The sequence below is a fragment of the Austrofundulus limnaeus genome, unplaced genomic scaffold, assembly GCF_001266775.1.
Source record: "Austrofundulus limnaeus strain Quisiro unplaced genomic scaffold, Austrofundulus_limnaeus-1.0 Scaffold2, whole genome shotgun sequence".
Lineage (NCBI taxonomy): Eukaryota > Metazoa > Chordata > Actinopteri > Cyprinodontiformes > Rivulidae > Austrofundulus > Austrofundulus limnaeus.
Window position 1 is genome coordinate 4217404 of NW_013952404.1, and position 9267 is coordinate 4226670.

Genomic DNA, 9267 nt, shown 5'->3' on the forward strand with positions numbered 1-9267 from the left:
CACACACACACACACACACACACACACACACACACACACACACACACACACACGGTGGCTTAGAGAAACAGGCAGGTGATGCAGGCAGCAGAGATGAAAGAACACGCTGTGCTTTGAAGAGAATAAAATCATCATTAATTCTTTTRGCTCCGCTTTTATCTCATATAAACAGATGATCTGCAGCCTGCAGGTGAGATCTGGGAGGAAAGAGATTAAACAGACAAAACTACAGGAGCAAAATATATTTAAAGTAATATTAATAACACACAATGACACAACTGGATCCATCAAGGACATCTTTTTTAATATAGGAGGAGAACGTAAAGTAAAATTAACATAATAATAATAACAACAATAATAATAATATATACTGTAACTGTATGGTGAACTGATTTATGTTCAAACAAAATATAACGTCAACTGATTGTATGAGAGGATAAACTCCATTTCTAATAAAACTGTGTTAACTTTTAAAATAATAAAACCTTTATCTTGTCCTTTTGTTTTGTTTTGTTCTGATTAGATGTAAAAAAAAAACACATTAAAAGCCAAATAAAGGAATATATTGGTTTGCTATTTTGACACTTTTTRCAGTTTGATGCAGTTTTGAAAACTGATCCTGTTTTTATTGCTGATAAATAATCAGRTTTATTCATCCATGTATGAATAAAAGATCTTTATTGTGCTCCATCATACACACTGAGCCATTGTTTGTAATAACTGGATGTTTTTTTTATTTGTTAAGTAGAAATTCACAGCCTACAGAAACAACTTTTCTTCACCGAAAGCTGCAGACTAGAAAAAACATCTGCTTCCATGACACCTGATACTAAGACTGAACAATATTCAAAACAGAAGGCTGTAGTGTTGTCATAAGAATAAAAATTATACATGCTACAAATAACAGCAGACGTGTAAAAACTGTCAAATGTGCAAAAAGTTGTGGCTAAATCCAAATACTTTAGTTCTGTTAAAAGACGTATGACCCATCACGTCAAACTGAGGACAAATCTGGTCAAAATGATGAAAGCAGATTTTCAGATCGCTGCTTTTAATGATTTACTTTGATAACTGAATCATCCTGATATCATGAGAGAGACTTTGATTTGTCTTCCTAATCAGGATAAACCATTAACGTTTGGTCTGAATCCTAATTTTAGATTATTCTAATGAGGAACTTTTGATGTAATTTTGAAGAAGAAACCACAAAATGTAATTTAGATTTACCAGCAAGAAAGAAAAACTTTGCTAGCTCGCAGGGAAAATAAAAAACTCTTTTTTTTTGCAGCTACTGCTCGATAAAGGGCTTCAGAAAAGTGGTATAAAATTATATTTCCAATATTTCATTTAAACAACCTGTGTTTACTCATTACGTTTTGACAAATGTTTAACCCAAACACTTTAGCTGCCTATTTCTCACACACCACACTGAGACTTAATCCTTTGTTAAACCTTTTTTTAATTTAAAATTAATACTTGGTCATGAAAAACCTGGATTCCAAAACCATGGGCTGTAATTTAAAATAAAATAAAATAAAAACTCATTTGCAACAAAATGCATGTGTGAATAGAGGAAAGCTGGAGGCATATTTGCAATAAAAAAAAGTCAGTTGGTGCAGTTGATGCTCGGAGCCACTAGAGGGCAGCAGAGCGTCAGAAAGAATCTCAGCATCTTTGAAAGCTTCTCTAGTTTCATTCATGTTTTCAGTCTGTTGTAAACAAAGAGGATGTGAGACAAAAACTGCTATAAGGAGGAAGTTGGAYTGAAAACGTTTGCATTTGAGTATCTATACTCCTATTTTAACCACAAACACTCTTGTTTACAAAAGACGCTTTACGTCTGTTGTTTCATCTGACCTGATAACTGAACATAAAGCTTTATATACTGTAATATGCAAAGCTTTATACAGTTAATTACCCCTTTAAAACATTAAACTTTGAAATAAACATATGTTTAAATCCCAAATTTTAATACAAATAAATAGGCTTCAACTGTGTGTGTCTGCGTGCATATGTGTGTTTGAGTGTGTGTTCTTAACAGGACATGGAGACAGTTGGGCCGCGCCCACTGAGATGATTTGAATAACACCGGCTTTTGGCGCGAAGCTGAGGAGGAGGAGGCAGCCTTGTCTTCGTCCCGGCTTTGTGTCACCTCTCCCCGCCCTGAGCCGAGCTCCCTGCAGTGGCGGGAAACGCAGGAGGAGGGGGCGGGGAGGGGGAAATATAACAAACCCAGCAAACGAGCAGGCCTCGGTGAGCATTTAGTTGCCTTGGAGCCATGTAATAAGTGAAGTATTTCTTGAAAACAAAACATAAAAAAAAAAAAACGGAGATGGGGAAGGACGTTAGGGTAGAAAAAGCAGAAGGAAAATTTAAAAAAATGCAACGCTATGCTGTTTTGGCGCGAGTCTGTAAGAGGATAAAGCTGTCTGTGGGTGGAGACAAAAGGAGGCCAGAACAAAGAGCCCGGACAACCCCCCTACTTTATATTAGGCTCCACCCCCCACCCCCCTCTGCACCGCCTCCAGCCTTGAAACAAGGCAGATGACTATTATAACCTTAATCAGCCCTTTAAAACAGCCACTCAGGCATGTTGGCCACCACCAGGCTCTTTGTTCTTACTGGGATTCTGCTCAAAACCACGTCCAATCACATACACACGCTGCCGTCGGAGACCATCACAGCCTTTTTCCTTCTATTGTTGCTGCAGGGCGGCCTTCTGGCATCAAACAAAGGTCATTCGCTGACCTGGCAGCGCTGACAATTGGCAGCCACGTAATTGGATTTGTTATTATTAGGTTTCAGGGATGCCGCGGCCTCGAGTCAACCCGGCCTTCCTAAAATCTGCGGCACTGGTAAGCCGTCGGGGACTCAGCAGCAGCGTGTACCTCTCACTTCCTGCCTCCCTGTTTTTGACACAAAAACAGGAAGACTGCGCTGCTTTTTTTTTTCTGCGTCTCCTGGCTTCTTTCTTTTTCACACACGAAGGAGGAAACAGAGGCAGTGATTATTACGTAAGCTGCACGGTGGTGGTCTCTCGGGCCCCGATGACAACAGTGTTTTGGTGGGGGGAGTTGTAAGCAAGAAGAAAATGCTGAGCAGGTATTCATTTAGATGCAAATACAACCTCAGTCTGGGTCAATAAACAGAATGAGTGCTGAGGGTGTGACCTGTGAAGATACAAAAAAAAAAGTTGTAAAGTTGTGATGGAGGGGCAGCAACTGCGAGGACAGTCGGGGGTTAAAGGGGGAAGGGAGAACCCCCTTTTGGAGTTTGTAGGGAAGGAGAGAGGGTGGGTGGACGCTGGTTGATGGCACAGAAAGGGGGTAAAATTCAAAAGATGCAGAAAAAGAGTCCCAAACTTAACTGAAGCAACCTTACACCGCRGGGCTAAACAATAGAACATCTGCTGGCCCACAAAAACCATCCCAGGCTGCTTTTTGAAGCCCCCCTTCCCCCTCGCCTGCAGAGGCAACAGGTCTGAACACATGACTTTACAATGTGAAGTGGTTTGGATTCATGAAATAAACTCTTTGGAGTTGTTTGAAAGCATGCAAATCACTCATGAGCTCATCGTTGTTATTTAGGCTGCTGTGTTTCCAATCTGCCCATTCACAGACACCGAGTGCACCGTGTGAAGAAACACCAGCTGCTTCCTTTACGACTACACAACAAAACAGAAGAGCAGAAGTGAAACGTAACACTAAAGATTTGTTCAAAGATTTAGCGCAAGTGTTCCTGGAAGCCGCAGAAAACACGAGGACTGAAGTAATTTTTACACTAAAGCAGTGATTCTCAAAAGAGTGTTTCTAAAACAAACCATGATGTGAGTAAAGGTTGCAAATAAACAAGGAAAAAAAAGTTGTTCTGTAAAAGATAAACCGCATAAAATCCTGTTCTACATTTTGACAAACTTTCAAAGCTTTTATATTTTATTTTACTGCAAAAAAGATGATTAATAATCAGAATTTTAAGGCTCTTAGTGACCTTTTGCCTCTTTTCCAGGCTGTTTGACCTCTTGACCCTGCAAAAGCATTAATATCTTACAGGGGAAAACCCTAAAAGAAAAAAAGGTCTAGCATTTCTTGAAAGAATGCACATTTCCTGCCACTTTTCATGCCAAAATTTTAGACTAAAACAATGGTATGTAACATAAGAAGTTGCAGYCACAATTAAACATAATTATGACCACTGTGTGTTGTCAATTATTCTCAGCTACTAGACTAAATTGTGTCTCTGTGTCTGTAAATTTGTCTTGAGTTAAATCAAATATTTCGTCCTTCCTAAAATCTCTTTGCTTTGATGACCGTTGTTAACCAGTTATAGATGTCAGCTCAAGGGTTAATTTGTAACGATTTCATTAAAATTTGATTAGATTCTTTTTTAATCGAAAAATCATTGTTGCTTAGCCTTCAGCAGTGGGAGATAATTATGTCATTCATGTCCAAAGTAATGACTATAGTGGACAAATTGAAAGTTTTTAAAAGCAAAATGCTTGGCTGAAAGGAGCACACAAATTCAGAAAATTAAATCCCTGTGTAAAACATAATGTTAAAAAATGTCACTGCACATTTTCATTACTTAGCTCACTTTCTGAATGTAAAATCCTAGTTAAAAGTATCCCACTAACATTTTGTTATTCAGCTCACTGTTCTTACATTTATTTATTTATTTATTTATTTATTTATTTATTTATTTATTTTGCTAAATGTGATATGTACATATTAAAACCTAAATGTTGCAGCGAAATGGTAAAGGTGCTCCGCTTTTGTTGTGATGTCATCATCCAGCAACAAAAACTAACGCTAACGTTGCTAACATTGCTAATGCTGCTAACGCTGCTGAAGACGTCATTTTAAATATTTTTTCAAGACGTGCTCATTGAAAACATTATGGATGGTTACTGTGGTCTGGCAGTTTGAAGTGCAGCTCAGACACCAGACTTAACTGCAAGTTTGATGTCTTGTAGTGAAAAGCATTAGCAGCAATAGCAGCATTGGCAGCTTTTGCAGCATTAGCAGAGTTAGCAGCATTAGAAATGTTGGCAGCGTTGGCAGCATTAGCAGTGTTGGCAGCAATAGCAGCAATAGCAGTGTTAGCAGCATTAGCAGTGTTAGCAGCATTAGCAGTGTTAGCAGCATTAGCAGTGTTAGCAGCATTGGCAGCTTTAGTAGCATTAGCAGTGTTAGCAACAATAGCAATGTTAGCAGCTTTTGCAGTGTTAGCAGCTTTTGCAGTGTTAGCAGCATTAGCAGTGTTAGCAGCATTAGCAGCATTAGTGGCATTAGCAGTGTTAGCAGCATTAGCAGTGTTAGTGGCATTGGCAGCATTAGTGGCATTAGCAGTGTTAGCAACAATAGCAATGTTAGCAGCTTTTGCAGCATTAGTCGCAGCAGCAGCATTAGCAACATTGGCAGCGTTAGCAGCATTAGCAGTGCTAGTGACATTGGCAGCATTAGTGGCATTAGCGGTGTTAGCAACAATAGCAATGTTAGCAGCTTTTGCAGCATTAGTCGCATCAGCAGCATTAGCAACATTAGCAGTGTTAACAGCATTAGCAGTGTTAACAGCATTAGCAGTGTGGTTACTTTTCTCTCAGGATGATTATTACATCATAACAAAAGCCTTGCACCAGTGGCAAAATTTCAAAATCTTTACAAGTAAACTAACATTTAGCTGCAATGTTTAAGATTTAACTTTTACATTTAGATTTAAAGTTTTAACATGTAGACATAACATTTAAGATTTAGTAAGAACTATCAAAATGTAAGAGTGAGCCTAATAACAGTAAACAAATGTTTTTTTTTTTACTTTTACTCTCAGAACGTAAGATAAATAATAAAAAATGTTTCAGTGACTTTTTACATTTTATTCTACACTTGGTGCTCCATATACGACAAGTTAAATTGAGTTTTCACCTTTTCTTACTCATCTGAATCAGTGTTTGTGTACAAAGAGCCAGTGAGGGGGTTGCCAAGGTGGGGGCAACATAGCAGTTGTTGCTCTTTAGTCCCACCCTGCCCCGCCCCTCCACCCTCCAGCATTGTGTCGTTTATCTATTAAACAACCTCCTGGTTGCATCAACAAAGATACCTCTGCCTCTCCAGGGGCTCAAGCGCACCATAGAAACAGATTACCGCACCTTCTGTGTGGGGTTTGTTTATTCATTAACTCCAGGAAGGTCCATCCATCCATCCATCAGAGATGGGGACTCGAGTTTGGGACTCGTACTCGAGTCGCACTTAAGTCGCATAAACAGTGACTTCAGACTCGACTTAGACTTGCATTCAAAAGACTTCCAACTCGACTCGGACTCGCCATTTGAGACTCGTGAACAATCTTTTATTTTTAATGTTTTTAATGGAGGCCTCATAATGCGCCCTCACCGAGCCAGGCTAAGTGCAAGTACCCTGTCAACCTTGATCTTTTTAAAATGTAATGCGTTAGTTGCATAAACATTTTCCTTGTGTTGGGACACTGAAAGACACCTCGAAGTTCAAATAGATTGTGTTTGATCCAGTTCATTAAGAGACCAGTTCATTAGGAGACAAAAAATTGTTGCTGCAGGGCTTTTTATGTTAGAATCATTATTATTGTAAAATTGGAATTTTGTTTCAATTTTTATTTTTATAATCACTTATTTGATTGCTATTTTCTACAGTATATATGCAGACCTTTCACATACAGTAAAAAAATATATGATTTTGATTAAGATTTTTTTATTTCACAGCCCTCCTTTTCCTTTTAGAACATAAATATAGCAGGTATTCACTGCTGAAAGAAGAGAATATTGTATCCAGAAATATGTCAGTTTTGTAAGAAAAATACTTTTTGGGGAAAAAACAGATACAAATTTATGTGGAAAACATTTGAGTGTGGGTGCTTTTTTAATTGTATTTTTCATTTACCAGTTTAAGCTATTATACATCAGAAGTGTCATAACAGACCATTACAACTATAAAGTGATTTGCGACTGCAGTGTCACTCAAATATTAGGGACTTGACTTGGACTTGAGATCAAAGACTTGAGACTTGACTTGGACTTGAGATCAGAGACTTGAGACTTGACTTGGACTTGAGATCAGAGACTTGAGACTTGACTTGGACTTGCAAAAAATGACTTGTGAGCATCTCTGCCATCCATCCATCCATCCATGCTCAGCCTGCTCTGGTTTGTGAGCAGGTCAGAGTTTAATACGAGCCGCTGCCGACTCAACCAGTGAGATGATGAGAGGTCCTTTTGATGGGTTCATTATAATCAGCGCTGCGGCGTGTTTGGGCCCAGATGGCACCAGCGTTTGCACTAACAGGATTAGGATTATCTCCAGATTAGATCATTACCTTCTTGAAACACAACATGCGAGATGTTTTTCTTTTCAGGTTGTGAAAAAATAAATGACTACAAAAATCCCAGAGTCTGGTGAACGGTGGCGTCTTTGTTGGATTTCACAGCAGATCCGTTTGTTTGAATTTAAAAGAAAAACTCTGATTTGAGACCAGTCAGCTGGGACCAGACACTTCAGAGAGGCGCACGTAAAGCCTGCTGGAACTGAATCATGGCTGTTATGTAACTCGGGCCTGAGCGAGGGGAGGGCAAGCAGCAGACGTGGGAGAGAGACTGAAAGCAGAAGACTGACCCAGATCAACAAATGGTGCAGATAAGTACCTAGAAAGAGGGCCGAGGCCAGCGGATTGATGTGGAATAAAAGTGGGGTGTGCAGAGGAAAACGGAGGAAACTGAGATTTCCACGACGGAACATCGGGGCTGGTTTGGTGGAAATCAGTGACTGGGCTTCAGTGACACAACCAGGCTGGAATGTGGGTCAGCAGGCAGAGAGTTTGACAACTGTGGTCAGGGAAAGTTYCCCCACAAGTGTGTGTATTTGTGCCGTGTGTGTGTGTGGGTGCATCTGCGTCCTTTCCCGGCTGTGTTTTCCACTTCTTCCTTGACCGTCAGCTGCTTGAAAATAGAAGAAGGGGAAGGGTGTGTTTTAAAAGTTGAGTAAGAAAGGGATGACTTCCAACCGTGTTTCTCGTCAGAAGACTAGAAATCCATACATGTGACCCAAAAACATCAAGCTCCAAAACATTGTGTTGTCCTTCCACCTGTTTCTCCTTCGTCAAATGTCCTATTTACCCCAAACATGTGGGTCAAAGATAAGCAGCCAGTTGTGACGGTGTTTTGGAACCATAAAGCCATGAGGACTCTTTATGGTCTGTTTCCTCTGCCGTTTCTTTGTGCACACAATGCACACACGTGATCCAAACAGAACACACCCATGCTGCAAACGTTGCTCAATGTTTATTGCTCCCTAAAATTTGCAGAGGTAGGTGATTCTTCAGCAAAGAAGGGGGATGTTTAACGGTTGCGAAAGCGGACCGCCTCACTGTCCAGAAAAATTGCATTGCTTTCAGCCCGCTAAGGTATTTGTGACAGACTTTCCCTGCTTTTATCATGAAGCGGGTCCATCTGCAGGAAACGCTGGATCGGCGAGTACAACCGGTAGTGTCTTGTCAGGGAAATAAGCCAAGGATGAGCTAATCTCATCCGTTTTTTTTTTCTGCTAGATTTACAAGATTTTTTTTTTCTTTAAAAAAATGCCCAACAAACTGTCAACTCTTCGGTCACAACAAGGGTCACTTTTCATTCAGAGATGTGAAAAACAGCTGAATTCAGTGAAGAAGTGCATCATTAATCATGGATTTATTTAATGATAAAGCTCTGTTTATATCACATAATGCAATAATTGTTCCACTTTTGATCTATTGTATTGGTGTTTGGGGAAAAGCATGTAAAACAATTACAAATCCTATTTTTGTTTTACAGAAAAGAGCCGTAAGTTCAAAAACATTGTTCCATCAGTTAAAATTGCTGAAATTCTTTGATTTGGTTGATTATGGTATTTTATCAGTCACATATAGGGCTCATAAAAACACATTACCTCCAAACATCACATTACATTTTATTAAAAGAGAGAGTTGTTATAATCTCAAGGGGATAGAAATGTTTATAAGACCTAAAGTTAGAACCAGTTAAAAAGGAATGGTGTGCTTCAGTCCAAGGAATTAAATTATGGAATAATCTGGAAAATGAGATTAAAAATGCCACAACAATGCATGTGTAAGACAATGATAAAGGTTAATTTGCTGGAGAAACATGCACATGTATGAATTGTTGTTCAAGGATTTAATTTTTTATTATTTTTTCTTTTTCTTTTTTGTAATCTGTAGGTAATTTTGATAGAATTTCTTTGAGAAAATAATAAT